This window comes from Pinus tabuliformis, chromosome X (genome assembly GCF_031772625.1).
Source record: "Pinus tabuliformis cultivar Carrire ecotype Pingquan chromosome X, CPIR1, whole genome shotgun sequence".
NCBI classification, from domain to species: Eukaryota; Viridiplantae; Streptophyta; class Pinopsida; order Pinales; family Pinaceae; genus Pinus; species Pinus tabuliformis.
Window position 1 is genome coordinate 965,259,859 of NC_142308.1, and position 18,981 is coordinate 965,278,839.

Sequence of the window (18,981 nt, forward strand, 5' to 3'; positions counted from 1 at the left end):
GGTGGTCCCAAGTGTCCCGACCCCTACCCATCCATCTCCTTCATTTGAACCAGATCACATTGATTCTAAAATTGACCTCTCACCTTCTTCCCCTATTTCTTCATCTTCCTCTTCTACTTTGCCTGGTGAAAGTTTGAAATCCAGTAACCAGGGGGCTATGAAGAAGAAGACGAAGAAGAAGAAGTCAGATAAGCAAGAGGCCAACTGTGCAGCTATTGCTCCAAATTCACTTCCCATCAACAAACCTTCCGATCCTCCATGCAAAGGTAAAATTCCTTTGCAGGCTATGTAACGGTGACCATCTCCTTCGATATGTCTTGGCATTCCCAGAGTCTTAGAGGTATGGTCTCAAGACCTGAATCAACCATCCTCTTTGACCTCTGGAGATCATGTTGATGCTACACCTTCAGCTAATGATGGTAAGAAAAAGGGAAATATTAGATTCCCCTGTAGATTATGTGAAGGGAAGCATCTTCTTCACCTTTGTCCTCTTATGGATAAAGCTTCCAAAATTTTGGAAAACCTTACAACTCCTCAACCCCAACTTCCAATTGGTTATCAGAGGCTTTATTCTAACCCTCTCCTGGTTGGTAAAGAGATTAACTTGGATTCATCTCTTGCCCATCCTACTCTTCTTGAGCATGACTCTCTTGTGTCTATTCATGACCAACCATTAGTCGAAAAGAGTGTCGAATTGGCTCCACCTTCAGTTGTTCACTCTGTTCCTTAAGAGAGTGGTGACCATACTACTCATGTTCTTCTCATCTCCCCACATTCTAATGAATCGAAGAGTGACCCTCCCATCGTGGTTATTCAGGAGAGTCCTTCTCCTATTCCTGCAAAGCATGGGGCCAATCATATGATACCCCCACCAAGTAATTCTGTTGTTTCTTTTGATTGGAGTCAATTGACTACTTTCCGCCTCCCATCTTATGTGCCTTTCCGGATCATAGTACAAGACTATAATATGGTAGTACATGGAATTATATTAGATGAAGGCGTGTCTGTTAGCATCATCTCTTCTACTACTTGGCAAGCTTTGGGTTCCCCACAGCTTGTGCCTGTCACTCAGAATCTATTTGCTTTCAACAGAGGAACTAATCCACCCTTGGGGGTCCTTCCGAAGTTCCTTATTACTTTGGGAGGAAAGACCATCTTTAAAGATGTGATGGTAGTCCAAGGTCCCTTAGATTTCAATCTTCTCCTTGGACGCGACTATGTTTATGTCATGGGAGCTCTTATTTCTTCACTTTTCAGTGTGGTTTGTTTTCCGCACGAAGGGAGAATTGGACTATTGATCAGCTATCATTCATTGGTCACCAGGCACCTCCTTTGAAACCATCGTCCCCTATTGGATCTTGTTTGCAAGCAATACCTTCCCCACCACAGGTCAATTTTGTGGATATCGTTTCGTCTCCACATTTTCTAATGATCACACAGATGGTATTGTACATTATGTACTGGGGGCATTGTTACCTGATCTGTCTTTGGTACCAAATGACATGTATTCCTCCCGGAGCGTGGTTCTTCTGTCTAGTGAAGACCTCTTGGGAGCCATGTTCTCGTATGGTTCATGAAAAAATGTGTGAGCATAGTTCCTTGTCTTGTGTCAAGCTCGTTAAAAAATGAAACAAGGGTCATGAGGATAGTTCCTAGTCTTGTGTCAACCTCGTTAAAAAATGAAGAAAAGGGTGTGAGCACATTTCTTTGTCTTGTGTCGAGCTCGTTAAAAAATGAAACAAGGGTCCCGAGGATATTTCTTTTACTATGTCAACCTTGTTAAAAAATGAAACAACTCCCTTTTCCAAATCGAGTCTTTGATTAAGATCCCTTAAAATCCTAGTCGAGTCTTTCCTGGATCTCAAAAGTGAACCTTCATTCCATTCACCTAGTTGAATGAAATGAAGCTTGGGGGGCATGTACCTTGAATTGAGTCATTATGCTGGGGGCATGTAACTTATCTCAAGCATATTTTTTTGTTTCAAGCTTGTGTAAACATGAAACTAAATCCAAGCAGAGTTCTCCATGGTTCAAGCTTGTGTAAAAATGAACCCATGCCCCATTTACATCTCGTGATTGTCGTTTTAATCAACTGATTTTTTCTAGATGAGCCTTGGTTTTTTTATTCCATCTCCACCATCTCTTTGGCTGATCATATGCTTTCACTTGGTTTTTTTTTGTTTCCTGAAGAACCGTAACAATGAGTGGTTTTATTAGCCAGTGTTATAAAACTAGCTCACAAAAAGATAGAAAAGGGAGATAAACGCCTTAGAATTCAGCCTCTTTGAGGGGGCAACCTCCTTTACATTACACAAATGAACAATTCCTGGATGATACAAATGAAAAGACCTCCTTTCTATGTATAGGAGTCTAAGGGGTCATAATATAATCAGAGCCAACCTAACAATAATAATGTAAGGGCACAATAATAACAATAGTGGGCTTCTATGGGGCACAATAATAATAATATGGGGACTACATGGGCACAAAAATATAATAAGGGGGTTGTACTAATAACAATAAGGGGTTACAATAGTAGTATAGGGACCTAACATGCCCCTCTCCTTCAAAAAGTGTTGTCCTCAACGCTTGAGTAGCTCTTGATGCCTTTGTATAAAAAACATTTCCTCCCATCAGGGAAAATTTTAAGAAACCCCCCAAATTTACATGTATAATAAATGGGTGAATCTCCATGGTATATAGGAAAAATGGAAGGCGATTTTATCAATAATATGATATGTATATATAATTTTTTGGCGAATCTATCACCATGCATGGCGAATATTTTACTCAATTATAAAATCTTGTGTTTATTGAATACACAAATGAAATCATTGCATTTCTTTAAAATATCTTTTGAAATCAAAATTACCAAAATTAAATATCGATAACCCAGTGGGTGTAGGATAAAATTCACCCATGCCATTCACAGAAAGCATGAGAAAAACCTAATACTATATATAAAACCAAGAAAAATTCAAATTCATCACTTCTAGGGACCTCGTAACCACCCTGCCAATACACAAGCATGCTCCTATTTGCAATTAGAAAAATTACCCAAATTACAATCTGTTTACTCCAACATATGTTGGAAAGTTATAGAAGGATGACTAGTGCAATCAATCCATTCCTTTTAGCCCTGGATTTGTTTCAGTTTAAAACAGAAGTATACAAATATACTTGTCCAATGTCTATGCTTTAACCATTCACCTTAAGATGTTTTTACAATATAATTTCCTAAGTCTATTCAATATCTTCATTATCATAGAAACCCACCTATATCCATCTTAACTCCACATGTACCACTCTTAGGGGGATGCAATCTATTTATCCCTTTGAGCACTTGGTAGACCCAAAATTAAGATGGATCTAAGATGATAGAATTTCCCCTTTAAATAGTCTATGCTCACATGAATACCATGGTATTACCATGGGTCAATACCATGGGTTATCATAAACCTGGAGCTTAAAAACTACTATTAGTAATTTATAAAAATTAATAAAATTAATAGTTGATTTTTATTTTATTTTTTATTTTAACCAAGCTAAAATGTTTAACATACATTAAATTACAACATCCATTTTTACTCTTGATCGGATCAAATATTTTTTCACTCTATGCTAGTTTGCATATCACGATATTTGATACCTCTCGGGGGTTAGTAGATCCAGAGTAAAGATGGATCTATGCTGGTTTAATTCCCTCATTTAAATAGGCTACATTCCAGGTGAATACCATGGGTGAATACCATGGGTCAATACCATGTGCCATTTTTATTTTTGTTAATACTAATATTAGGGTTAATAATGTTTTTTTGCGTGGTATTAATAACAATCTAGTCCATGGTATTTGTCCCATAGTATTTTTCCCATAGGTTTCACCTAAATATAACACATTTTTTGAGTGTTCGTAAATATAAGGTGACTTATGGAGTAAATATAAAAAAATGTTTTATTTGTTTACCATACCTCTCGCTTATTTATATTTTTATTAATTTACCATACCTCTTTTACAAATATGGTATTTGGCCCATAGGATTCACTTAAATAAAACCTCTTTCTTGAGCCTTCATAAATAGAACGAGGGTTATGAACTAAATATAAAAAGAGGTTTTATTTATTTACCATGCATCTAGTTTATTTATATTTTTATTTATTTACCATACCTTTTGAGTAAGTATAAAAAGACGTTTTATTTATTTACCATACCTCCACTTTACTTATATTTTTATTTGTTTACACCCTTGCATGTATATAAGGTGACTTATGGAGTAAATATAAAAAATGTTTTATTTATTTACCATACCTCTCATTTATTTATATTTTTATTAATTTACCATACCTCTTTTATAAATATGGTATTTGGGCCTTTGGCCCATAGGATTCACTTAAATAAAACCTATTCTTGAAAATGGGCGAATGGATTGACTTAAATAAAACCTATTCTTGAAATTGGGCGAATGGAAGGTTGTAACTCCTAATTTCAAGGGCTAAATTTACCTTTTTTACCCCCTCCCTTAAAATAAGGTGGGCTACTTGAGGTGATTTGTAAAAATGTACTATGATACAAAATATTCGCCCACTAAAAATTTAAAACCCCTTAATTTCACCAAAGGGCGAACATTCGCCCCTGAAATTTTCTATGCCTCCATGTGGAATCTTCAACAGGTAAGTTCTTCCACTTGATGAGATACTCTGAAATCGATCAATTTCATAGCTGTCGGGTTCTTGTTTCTGTGACTGCTCTAGGTTCCAATATGATTTTTCCTTCCTCGTCAAGTTCTGGCAATATTGTTTGAACTGGGATCTTCTACAACTTTTGAATGAGTTCCCACAATTCTTCGTCATTATTCCATTCATCCCTTGCTTTGTTTATCCAATTTGGTTGGATAATAGAAATGGCACACAACAATGCTTCCACATCCTCATCATTTCTTGAGAGTGCATGTGCCACGACATTTTGCTTCCCTTTTTTGTAGCTGATTTCAAAGTCATAACCCAACATCTTTGTGACCCATTTTTGTTGCTCTTAAAAGGATAATATTTGTTCTAAAAATTATTTAAGACTATCATGATCCATTTTTACCTTGAAGTATCTTCCCATTAGGTAGGGTCACCATTTCTTAAGTGCATGTAGTATTGCCAACATTTCCTTCTCATAAATAGCTTTGTGTAAATACTTTCCTTTGATTGGATGATTTTCGAAAGCAATGGGTCTTTCATCTTGCCTTAAAACAACACCAATTCCATTTCCTGAAGCATCACATTCCACAATAAAGGTTTTCATGAAGTCCGGTGTAGCTAAGACCAGTGCTTGGCACATTTCCTCTTTAAGATGTTCAAAGGCCTTTGTTGCTTTTGGAGTCCATGAAAATGCATATTTCTTCAATAATGTTGTTAGAGGTGTTGCTATTCTCCCATAATTCTTAACAAACTTGTAATAATACCCTGTTAACTCGAGAAATCCTCGCAGATGCTTTATGGATGTGGGGATTTTACATTACTTAATCGCTTTAATTTTGCTAGGGTCTACCTTAACGCCTTCATGAGATACAATATGACCCAGATATTCCACCTCTTGTACTCCAAAGAAACATTTGGAGATTTTTGCATATAATTGTTTCTCCTCCAATAGTTTGACCACCCTGTCAACATGTTGAAAATGATCCTTCCATGACTTGCTGTAGATTAGTATATCCTCAAAAAATACTAACACAAATTTTCTAAGGAAGGGTTTGAAAATGGAATTCATCAAATCTTGAAATGTAGAAGGTGCATTAGTAAGGCCGAAAGGCATGACCAAAAATTCATAATGACCCTCATGAGTTCTAAATGTTGTTTTTGGAATGTCTTCAGTCTTTATTCTAATTTGATGATATCCTGAATGAAGATCCAACTTGATGAAGTAAATTGATCCATGCAATTCATCCAATAATTCATCAATGACAGAAATGGGAAATTTATCTTTAATAGTGAGCTTGTTGATCTCCCTATAATATGGACACATGTGCCATGATCCATCCTTCTTGTGCACCAATACTACTGGAGTAGAGAGAGAACTTTGACTAGGTTGAATTATACCAGCCTCTAGCATTTCTACAACCATATGTTCAATTTCACTCCTTTGGGCATAGGGATATCTATACGGCCTGATGTTTGGAGGAACACTTCCTAGAATCAAATGAATAGCATGATCATGGTCAAAAATAGGTAGGAGGCCTTTGGGAGTCTCAAATACCTTTGAATGATTGTCCAAGTCTTTTTGGGGATCTGGAGAAATAGATGATTTTGATGTGGGAACCTCTAGTGAACATAATTGTGCAATTACGCCTCGTTGTTCCTTATTTAGAAGCTTTGTCATACCATTAGAGGTGATTATATTTCTCGGTTTCCCTGCAATACCCCTTAATTCAACTTCCTTTCCTTTCACACAAAATTTCATGAAAGGTTCTTGAAAATTAAAAGCTATTGTACCCTAGGATTGTAGCCATTGGACTCCTAGTACAACATCAACACCACCCATTGGAATGGAAAGCATTGGCCTATTCAATACAATTCTCCCATGGATAGCTTGATATTATGGAACTTTCTAGATCAATTTATGGTTCCTCCACTTGCAACCATCATTTGACACTCTAGTGCTAGATATAGGAAGCAATTCAATTCCTTGGCTATCTTAAAATGAATAAAATTATGGGTACTGCCCGAATCAATCAACACTATTACCTTTTTCTTCTTGATATGTCCTTCTATCTTGATAGTTTGAGGAGTGGTAATTACGGCCAATGCATTACAAGATATTTTTGGATTAATTTCTTGATGCTCGATGTGATCTTTCACTTCTTCAACCTTTTTCTTCTTGATATGTCCTTCTATCTTGAGAGTTTGAGGAGTGGTAATTCTTGCCAATGATTTACAAGATATGGTCGAAATCATTTCTTCTTTCTCTGGGGTTGGTTCCTAGTGTATATCCTCTTCTTTTGATGTTTCTTGATCCTTTCCTTCCTCTTCTTCACAATCAATGTAAAATAATTTCTTCTCAGCACACATATGACCTTTAATATATTTGTTATCACAATTGTAACAAAGCCCTTTTGCTCTTTTTTCTTCCAATTGTTGTGGTGTCAACCTTGTAGGTTGTGGAAGGCTAGGAGAAACAAAACTTCCATATTTATAGTTGTGAGGGGTAGACATCCTTGTTGCCATAATTTTGCTTTCCACTTTTCTATCCAACCTAAATGCATTCTGCAATGAATCAGGTTCCCAACGACAAACCTCATGTTGAATGTTATCATTTAAAGTCCCTATGGAGACATCAATCCTCTGCTTCTCTGGAATATCATTTTCCGTTATATTCAATTTTTGAAAGTCATCAATGTGCTCTGCCATTAACAACCTTTTTTTAGATTTATCAATTGGCTAAAGAAGGTGTTTCTCTTTGTATCCTCATAATATGTTATCAATTCCTTCGTGAAAATTGACCACGTAACAAGTGGTTTACGAGAAAAATGATCCATTTCTAAATATGAAGATGCAATATGTACCTTTTGTAGTAGTTTCACCTCATGTAGATCAAAATATTTCTCCATCTGTAGTATCCAATTTACTGGATTCTTGCCATCAAACTTCCTCATATCGTCTTTTCTTGATTTTAGGAGCTCGGTCTTGAAATGGCTGTAGCTCTATAATTTCATATCTCTAGGTTTTGAAATTGAATCCCACAGTAGCCCTCTGCGTTCTCTTTCTAACCCCGAAAGTCTCTCAATATTGGATTCTGCAAGGAATAGTTATGTCAAATCTCCCACAATGACTTGATTATAGACTGGTTCAGTAGAGCACACTTGTGCGAAGTGGCATGTGTTAATGTTTCAACCTTAGGATCTGAAAAATATACAAAGAAAACTAAAGTCTGTTCTCTTTCTGTAACTTCTTACGAAATTTCAATCTGATGCTCAGAGAGAAAGTTATGATGATTTTCCCAAGGTCACATGTTTAGAATGTAATTCGGGAGTCTGAAAAAACCCTAACTTTTGCAAATTATATCTCCGAAATATAGCAAGACAAGATCTGAAATTCGAACCCGAGCTTCACCAAGATTTCGGTTCAAATGTGTTTTAATAGAGTCTGAACCTTCATAGAAAAAATATTATAGCGAAAATCTCATGATGACTTGTTTGAGATGAAATTATGGAGCTTGCAACAACCCTAACTTCGTTAGATCATATCTTTGAAAATATATTGAGACAATATCTGAAATTTGGACCCAAATTTTAGACCAATTTCTTCTCAAATGGGTTTTTTTTAGCTTTTGAAACTTTGTAGAGAAAATGTTATAGTGACAATTCCACTATGGAATGTTTGGAGCAGCAAAACCCTAGAATCCAAAGCTCTGATACCAAATGTTATGAAAGTAGCTCACAAAAAGATAGAAAAGAGAGATAAATGCCTTATAATTCAGCCTCTTCGAGGGGGAAACCTTCTTTACATTACACAAATGAACAATTCTTGGATGATACAAATGAAAAAACCTCCTTTCTATATATAGGAGTCTAAGGGGTCATAATATAATCAGAGTCGACCTAACAATAATAATGTAAGGGCATAATAATAACAATAGTGGGCTTCTATGGGGCACAATAATAACAATATGGGGACTACATGGGCACAACAACATTATAACGGGGTCGTACTAATAACAATAAGAGGTTACACTAGTAGTATTGGGACCTAATAGCCAGCCTCTTGACCATTACATGTTTTGAGCTGTTCCTCCATTTCTGGAACTAGTTGCTACCCTTTATACCACTCGTTCCTCCAAGACGAGTCACCTTTAAGCTCTTTTCTAACTCGTAAAAGATGAAAATATCGCCGAGTATTTTCTCCCTTTTTGAATCGTAAAAGAGAATAAAAATGGGGGGTCCGCTTTCAAGCTCTTTTCCGACTCTTTAAACATGAAAAGATTGCCAATCTCTTGTCATTTTGAACTCGTTAAAGGCTACGAAACTTTGTTCACCCAGTGTATGTTTACCCCTTTTTTGGGCTGGGATGAACTATTTACGAAAAATGTACTCCTTGACTAAAATGGTCAAGCGGTTCTCTCAAGTATAGTTTTCTACCTTTTCGGGATCGAGAGACACAAATGTGCGAAAAGGGACCATGTGGACTTTTCTTTTCCATGTCCTTTTCAAACTCTCTAAACATGAAAAAGGTACCGAGTTACCCCTTTGTCGGACTCGTTAAAATATAAAACAACATTGGATTCGTTGCCATGATGATCGTGAGCTTCTCCTTCCTAGGGATCATTAAACTTACTAGGTCAGATTCGTCTGAAGGATGAACTTACAGTGCAAGCATATTTTATCCCCTTCAAGCTTGCGATAAAAAATAATTGGGGTACCTACCAGAAATGGTGGGGGAAATTTTGGAAATTCTATCAGTCGTGTCGATAGCTGACTCTGGAACATGACACTTTCTGCTTCGTGTTGGGTTGGGATATCATCCTTTTCATTTGACCTTCCTGGGTTGGGCCGATCAATTTTTCCTTCTATTTGATATTTTCCACATGATCATGACCATCGATCCTATGGATCCAACAAATGCCAAACTCTAGAATCATGTCACCGATATGTTTAAGAGTCTGTCCTTCTACAGTTACACTTACTCCTGATTCTCTGTATCATCTAAAATCATTCACATCCCTTTGTCTCGTGTCAATGATGTGGGATACATCATGGCCCTCTATCGACATGGTCACTTCCTGTCGACTTCAGCTCATTATCTGGGATGTTGACTGAGAGACTCCCTTCCAATACGTTGGAGCTTGCATGCCCTAATGGAAATTCATTCACACTCGATGAAAAGTTCACATCATTGGCTTTTGATCGGGTAATTTCATAGGTGTTCGACATCATTTCCTTTATTCACATTCCATGAACTGTGCTGCTAGTACCTTGAGAGCCATTTTCATTGTTGGTGGTTTCTCTTGTGCTTGTTAATGGTTCACATCATTGACCGGTAATCAAGCGACTTCCTAGCATGTTCGACTTCATCACATTCATTCACATGTTAGGATTTGTACTTTGATCGGGTCATTTGGAGCGCAAGACCCTGGGATAAGATTACACAAGTCTAGGTTGTGAGGTGATGTGACATGGTCATGTTGATATACATGTCTCTTTTAGATGGATGGCTGCGACCATGCCATGCATTGTTATATGTGATCCTTCTCATTATTGGATGGCTATGACCATACCTTGCTTTCATTATGATCCTTTCTGCTGGATGGTTGTGCCCATGCCTTGGATCCATTTACATGATCATTCTCTGGATGGATGCGTCCATACTACGATTCATGTATCATTATTCATAGTTTTCAATGATGTATATGTAGCTATGCTTTCTTACAGGTTTTATGATTATGGACTATGGTTCCCTGCTTCCACTTGTAAAGCATTTCACTCCTCAATCTAGTTCAGCCTTCATGCTTTAAGGGGCATATGTTACACAACATTTTGCCACTATCCCTTGTACTCCCCATCTACGATCCTAGAGGACCTCTACATTGTACCTGACATGTTTTCCCATCATGAAGTAACACCTAATATGTCCCTCTTCATGAGTAGAATAATTCCCCTTTGCATCATTTCCCAAGAATCTTCCTTCTATCCCAGTTTACAAGAAGAACTCTACTGACCCATTTTCTCCTCACACTGATTTGTAGAGATTAAAACTAGCCCTCGCACCGTTCGGAGCGACTGAGCCCTTTTCTAGTCATGCCAATCCTCTTTTGGAAGGTTTTTTAAATAAGGATCCGAAGCTTCCATGTCTAGAAGCTTCGTAACGAAAGTCTGGTAGATGGTTGGGCCGGATAGAGCCGAGGAAGTCAGTTTGGGCTCCTTTCCCCTATTAGGTTGGAACAAACTCAAGAGATAAGACCTTCTCCCATGATTAAAGGAACCATCTCCCATCCATCTAAGTTATATAAACCTCTCTTTTTCCCAATCAAAATCTAGTTGGATTTTTGAAGTAAGTTTGAATAATTAGCAAGTCATCTATAGCTTGTAGCTTTCTAGTGTATGTTTGAGGGAGAATAGTGTGATTTTGGTTTGGTTTGAGACTAGAGGGAAAGAGGCCTTAAAACTTCTATTGTTGAGGCCATCCATGAATTTTTAGCAGAAGTGTGGTAACCTGGATATGTCAGAGGAGAACAGTAACGTCAAGGCACTGGTTGTAATCTATTTCTAATTTATATAAATGCAACTATTGATTGATTTCCTACACGAAGTTTCGTTTTACATATTTATTTCTTAATGTTCCTTGACCTATTAAGTAGGTTGAATACAATATTGTATGCTATCACGTTTGTTGTTTTTGTTGTTTTCTTGTTTCAGGTATTCTAAGGAAGGAAACAAAAGATAGCTGGAGTGAGGAAGAAGGATCATCACCAAGCGGAATAGTGTTCTAAGAGGTAGGCCCTCTTAATTGATTCTAGCTTAAAAAGATTTTCCATAGATTGTTTGTTTGTGGCTAGATCCACTCTCTCGGGCTAGAGGAATTGTTTGTGTCCACACTGAGAATTTACCTGCACCACACTATTTGAGGTGAGCCAACATGAATGTTCCATACAATTTTCAAGCCGACTTCAAGGACATCCGGGCTTGTCTTTTGGAGGGATATTTTGACTTATACATAAACTCATATATATTTTACATATGATCAAGAAGAGATCTTCATACATGACATTGACGCTTTGACCCAATAATAAATCCTATGGCTCTCAATGGGAGCCACTAAAAAATAAAACCTCTTGCCCATGAAAACCATGAAGCGAGGCATACAAAAATAATTTTATTTCTTTTGTTTAATGATTTACAAAGATCATGTCATTATGAAGATCGAACCCAGTAACATTTTACAACAATCCCTCTTAAATAAGTAGGTATTCATAATGGTACTTGGTCATTCTTAATCTGAATAATTTCTCATAAGAAGAATCAGATTGGTAACCCAATCATATAGCATTATAGTAAACAACATTGTTTCCACAGTGAGGCCTTGACTGACAACTCTATCTCTCATTATATTAGACCACAATGTTGGAGAGACCAATGACTATAGACACCTTCATTATTGTCTCTCAAGGTACATACCCACCTTGGTGTTCACTGAGTATGACCTTCTAGGACTATTCTTATCATGGGTTCATAACCCACAAAGAATATCATTCCTCTTGCCTACTCTTCTCCTGGATTCCCTACACATCCTCAAAGAGTATCGGATGCCAGATGATTACCCAATCCTCCATTCTTTCTTCCCAAGTGAAGATAAGAATGTTGTGTCTATCTCTCCCTCTCAACTAGTGAAGGTATGCCCATTCCTATAAAGAAATGTACCCAAGCTCCCTTTGATCAGGGACTTGCCCAAGCTCCCTTTGATCAGGGACTTGCCCAAGCTCCCTCTTAATTAGGTACTTCTCAGAGCTCCCTCTCAACTGGGGACTCTCTTTTCATCAGAAAATTATTCTTTGTGGTTCCTTCAGATGCTTGATCAATTTCCTTTCTTGATGTCATAGAATTCAACCAAGCTTCTTCCTTGTAGGGCATTAGCCATCCATCACTTTCCTTCCTAGTTCGTCATGTCATTCATTTATTCATGGAAAGTGGCCTTCTTGATACATATTTGGTACCTTTGTCATATGGCTACTTCTTCCTCATCATGTTTCTTTCAGGAATTTCCATCCACCACATGAATGCTAGTTGTACTTTCACTTACAATTCTTGTTTCAGTAGCTTTGCATGAACCCATCTAGATATTGTTCAAGAAATTAAAACATAATATTAAATAAAATAGTACCTTATGAGATGGATCTTCATCATGACATCTTCGTATAGGTATCAACATCCTTCATACATGTTGACACATCTCCCAAAGATATCCATTGTCAAGGGTCTCCATCTTTTTCAGACTTCCATAAGAGTCTTCATATCTTTCGAGAGATTTCCTAGTCAAATATTCTTGGTCCTTTGGATATTGATCGCCTTCATCATGGTTTCATAACTCACGATCTCTTCCTTTCTTACACATTCCATTTCCATGAGCTTCTAATCATAGTTCCTTAATTGTAGTCAACCACCTCATACTTCATATGAGGACATATTATGTTGATTTCATCTAGTGTGGCTTATGCCTTCCGACATCCTTTCAGAGGAGGAGATCCTTTTTCCCTTGATCATTATTCTCAAGATAGAAGTAGGGATCCATGTTACCTACAACCATACAACATGACTTTATAATATTAAATACAAGCATACATATCTAATTTTACCTTTAGGTCATCTAAGCTTCTTTCAACAACTTCCTTGATTGAAAATATATTCATCCCCTTGATCTGCTTCATTTCTCATGTCATCATACCATCATCCCATGAAATTCGCAAGTTGGATTTTTTGATGAAACACTTGCTTCCTTTCTCGATCGGTGAATCCTTCAATGATGATTTTATCTCACATATTCTTATTCAATAAATGTTTCCCTTTTGACTAATGTGTGATGAGACTTGCCTTGGATGACTTCTTCCTTTGATCTTTTAATGAGGTCACCAAGATTTATATTATTCAAAGTTGAATACCATAGATTTTTTTTCAGTGTTCCTTCATGTTCCCCTATGGTAATGTCACGAACTCTTGCTGAGATCATGCTATTGTGAGATTATTGAGATCATTGCGGTATGACATAGACTGAGATTGTGAGAGGCATCGAAATTGTTGTCATGTACTCAAATTCTGAGCAATATGATCTAGCATCGAGACCTAATCTTTTGGACTGATATTGGTTGATCATATTTTGATTATCTATTGAGACATCGAGATCCCAACATCATAGCATCGAGACTATTATCATGAAATTACCTGAGAACTTTTAGATAAGGATCCAAACCAGTCTCATTGTAGTGTTGAATTGTCCTATTGTTGTAGACTATTTCCTTGATTATAGAGACAAAATCCCTTGTTGTTGTAGACTATTGTTGTAGACTAATTCTTCAATTTTTTATGTAGATCACGATCCTTTTCTTTGATAACCTTCAACTTGCTTTGATCCTCGAGTGTCTCTTTTATGCCCTTCCTTTGACGTCATCACCTTAGCTATGATACCATGTTGAAGAATCTATGTGTTACACAATATTTTGTCACGCCTCATGAACTTCCCTGTGACATACCTTGAAAAGCCTGAAACATGATCATTATACAATATACTCATCCATGTATACAACTCATATCCCTCCTTTAACTTTTCTTGGAAATATCTGGATCTTTCCTTGAAGAAATGGCTCTTGAAACCCTGAAATGAGGGTCATCGCCCTTATGAAGCTCAAAACCACGATGATCACTTGTTGCCCCGTGTTAAGCCAGCGATGGCATCACTATATTCCCTTCCATACTCGCGATGGTCTCAAAAAGGAATTTTTCCCAAAGAGGATGAGAACCTTCGTGATCTAGAAGCTTCTAGAGTGGCAAGATGGAGGTGGTTTCACATAGATGAGGTCAAATCCTCTTAATTTGACCTCTTGGTCTCATCCCTATGAGCTACCTCCTTGAGATGTGGGACTAATTCTATCTTTGGAGGAGTCCTAACTCCCTCTCCCAGCCTATAAATTCCTCCTCTCCCATTCCCAAATGGTTTGTCTATGTCCATTTGCACCCCTATGTTGAGCTTGTGCTTAGAGGCTATTCATTAGACTTAGAGAAGGAGTGTTTGGAGAGTTTCTTGGCTTGGACTTGGATTACCACTCAAGGAGAGCCTTTCAACATCAAGGCTATGGTTGTAAGCTTCCCCTTTATTCTTTAAATAATAATACAACCTCTGTGGTAGTTTTTTGGAGTAGCATGATCCGGATTATCCACAGTATCATGTTGGGATTGGAAACATCGACAAAATGAACATGATACTATGGATAATATGGATCATGCTACTCCAATAATGCAACTGCTGGTTCATCATCCCAAAATATATATATTCATGTATGTATTGGCTTGGAATTCCTTGATAAGCTAAGTAGGTTATTATTGGATTTACTATTGGTTCTGGCATGCTTTGCTATCTCTTAATCACTTGTGCAAGTACATAAGCATTGAAAGAAGCAGGAACAAGTCCATGACACAAGCGATTCGAGGGTCTCAACAAAGGAAATCGGAATAGCATCAGAGTGAGGTAGGTCATCTCTCTCATTCTACTTTTCGATTATAATCTAGGAAGATGTCTAGATGACTGTTACTTCAGTTGCTAGAGCCACTTATTGGGCTAGAGGGATCATCTATGTCCGCAGAGAGGATTAAACTTGTCAACAAAATGGCAACTCCACTAGGGAGCCTATGACCCTTTCCTTCCCTTCCTTCACCTTGTCTTTTGATGAGTTTGATCAACCATTGATTTTTAGACTTCATTGCTTGTTTGTAGTCAGTGTCACTGTCTAGTAGATGCCTGAAGATTCTTAACTTGAGCTATTTTTGAAGATTTTGGATTTCTTTTTTTTTTTCCTCGACCATCGTGGATTTGACCTTGATAGTCACGATGATATTGTGGGTTTTCTAGTTACAGTAGCGATGATCACTACTTTCCTCCTGACAGGTGCAATGATTGCAGAGAATTAAGAAATTTAGGGTTTTCTCTCTTATTTTCAGTTCTATTTGCCTTCTCCCTGTGATTTACCAGTGTGTTCTTCATTGAATCTTTCATTGTCTAATTGTAATTGTGTTTTAACTTGGCTTGAGTGTGCTTGAAGCTTGATTAGCGTTTTAGGGTTCTAGGTCTTTTAGGTCAAGTTTCGTCCACTCGTTGATCTTCCCATAAAAAATTGAAGATTGATTGCATGTGTTAAAGAGTTTTTATGTGTTCAGACATACTTTACAAATAAATTTTTGGTTCTTGTGCCTTAAGTTCTTTTTATTAGTGGATATTGTGAAAGTTACTTAAGATTCATTTGACGAGCGATATATTACAAATCAGTTGTCTCATTGGAATCAAAAGGAAGTGTTTTCTTTGAAGTTTTCCATGTTTCAAAGTGAAAGTGAAAGTGCTATTCTTTTCATAGTTTTTGAAGAATTTTGAGTTGCATTCAAATCATTGATGTAAAAGTGATTTTCATGTTTGACTGGCTTGCTTGCGTTTCTCTTTTACTTGGGATTAGATTACATTAGTTGCCTTTTGAAAAAGAGAAAAAATCATCATTATATCTTAAGGAAATTTTTCTTTAAGATTTGTTTTGGCATTGCATTTGCTTATCATATGAAAGATTAGATTTCATATTTTTCATTTAGAGTTTGAAGACTGTCATGGATGCATTTTTGCATTTGGTTTGAAGACTGTCATGGATGGACCTCCTTTACTCATTTTATAAGCAGTTAGAATTCCGTGCAGCTATGACATTTTAAGGCTTTGTAGATTCTCTTTTTCTTCTATTGCAAAAACTTTAGATTCAAACCTAGGGACAAAGATCTTAGAATTTTTTCAACCACAACAGCCTCTTTTATTTCTTCACCCAAATTTTTCATACGATTAACAATCTCATCTACACGAAGAAAATAGTTAGGCACACTTTCATCATTATACATCCTGAGATTTTCATACTGAATCTTGAGGGTTTGAAGTTTTGCTCGTTTTACCTGATCATCTCCTTCATAGCTCAGAACAATCTTGTCCCATATCTCTTTTGTGGATTTAAACTGCATTACCTTGACAAATTCTGATTGAGATAGGCATCCTAATAGAGAATTGACCGCCTTTGCATTTGTTTCATATTTCTTCTTTTCAGCCGGATCTGTAGGAGTTGCTGATGGAAAAGTATACCCTGTATCTATGTTATCCCAGACTTCAGTACCAAGAGATTGAAGATAGGTAGTAACTCTTACCTTCCAATAAACGAAGTTTGTCCCATCAAAAATCGGTGGCCTGATTGATGCTTCCCTCTTGTAGTTGCTCATGATGAATGATCTTCCTTCAAGCGATCAAGCTTCTTCTGAAGGACCTGCTCTGATACCAATTGTTGGAAATAATACTGAGAGGGGGGGTGAATCAATATTATTAAGTCAAATATTCCTTTTTCAAAATCAAATGCTATACGCTACTTCAGTTAATTAAACCCGCGTATATACGCAACTATGCAGAAGAAAACCCGCGTATATAATGCAAACTTTTAATTTACTTTATCTTTCTGATGTTGATTGATAATCTGTGATTCAGAAGTAAATAACCAGTAACCATAAACAGTAAAACAGAGCAGAAAGACAATCGTACACAAGAACACAAGATATAAGGTGGAAACCCAATGTGGGTGAAAACCACCTGCTGCAATTCGTCTCTATCTTTTCTTTAATTAGAAACTTCTTTTTACAAATGTACTGGTGCAGTCCTTTACCAGTACGCAGGCTGCAACTTGCAGAGAGCTACAACCCTCTCTCGTTTTCCAGCTTCTCCTGGAAGGGAGCTACAACCCCCTTAGCTCTTGCACTAGCCAAGATACTAGTACGTAGGTGCTGGCCTACAGAAGGCTACAACCTTCTCTTTCTTTCAGGGACCACGTTTCATCAATTTTCAGACTGGATCCACAAATAACATCAATCAACCATCAACCAATCACCTTTTCACCAATCAAAACTGAATCAACATAAACACTTCTCTGACGACTGTACCCAGATCACAGTAACAGTACCACACACCAAAACTGAACCCAGAACACTGCAACAATAAACAGAAGCAGCAAAAACACAACTCAAAATGTATACGCTACTTTAATGGCCTGAAACCTACGTGCATACGCTCCTGCGTATGGAACAACCTGCGTATACGTTGTTTTCCTTCACTTAACCTGCGTATATACGCGCCTTAGCTGAACTGAACCTGCGTGCAGATCTACAAAAATAATTCACTCTTTCAAGTGTTCAGGCACTGATTAACCCAGATTATCAGATTTATAGATCACGCATGTGCCAAATATAACAGATCAAAATCATGCAAAGATATTATCATTCAAGCCAAGAGATTATGATCCATCAATAGAACTTATCCTTCTTTTCGCTAAGGTTCCTCCTTCATTCAGATCCACAATGCTAATCACCAATATTTCAGATCTCGTACATTATCAGATATTCAATAATAATTCAGATGATACCTTGTCACATGATCTCCTTCCTCTTTTATAGTTTTAGGCCTTCCACAATACCACAATCCAAAACCATAATAAACCAATACCAAGGGCCCAAAACCTGGGGTCAACACTTCTGACGAGATACCATGGTCCAAAACCATAGGTTGGGGTCAACACTTTTGACGAGATACCATGGTCCAAAACCATAGGTTCAAATTCCAAGGACTAACAACCATGGACCAAAAATAAGTTTCCCACCATGTACACGCTTTTCTGTGCATAAAAGTGTGTGTATATGCATACGCGACTTCTGAACGTATAACCCGCGTGTATACGCGTCTTCGGTAAGGTGAACCTGCGTATACAATATTTCCTTCATTTTGAGTGCCTGAACTGAGGTCTGACACCAAAGTGAGTTGCCATCAAGGACAACACCTATACCATAGGGCCACACCTGTGCCAAAATGCCAACAAAGTATGGTAGAGCTGAACACTCTAGTTGTGCAATCCAACGTTTTAGTTAAGATCCCATCATGGATATGTGATTTCGAGTAGTTAAGTTGTCTAATACTAAAGTCCTGTAGGGACCTTGAAGAGATTCCTGTAGGGCTGGAGAAGCTGAAATGGTTGAGGAGACTGGATATAATTGGATCGTGGTCCTTAAAAGAGTTACCCGATGCCTATGGCAAGGAGGGTGCATTTCCAAGGCTAGAAAGGATCGGAAGGAGACACATTTGCAGCTTTCTTGCTCGTTCTGATGATAATGGTGGGCGCAGCAGAAGTCGCAGAGGTGAAGGCAGCAACACCGAGTCCGACAATGGAGGTTGTCACTGCTTCATTGC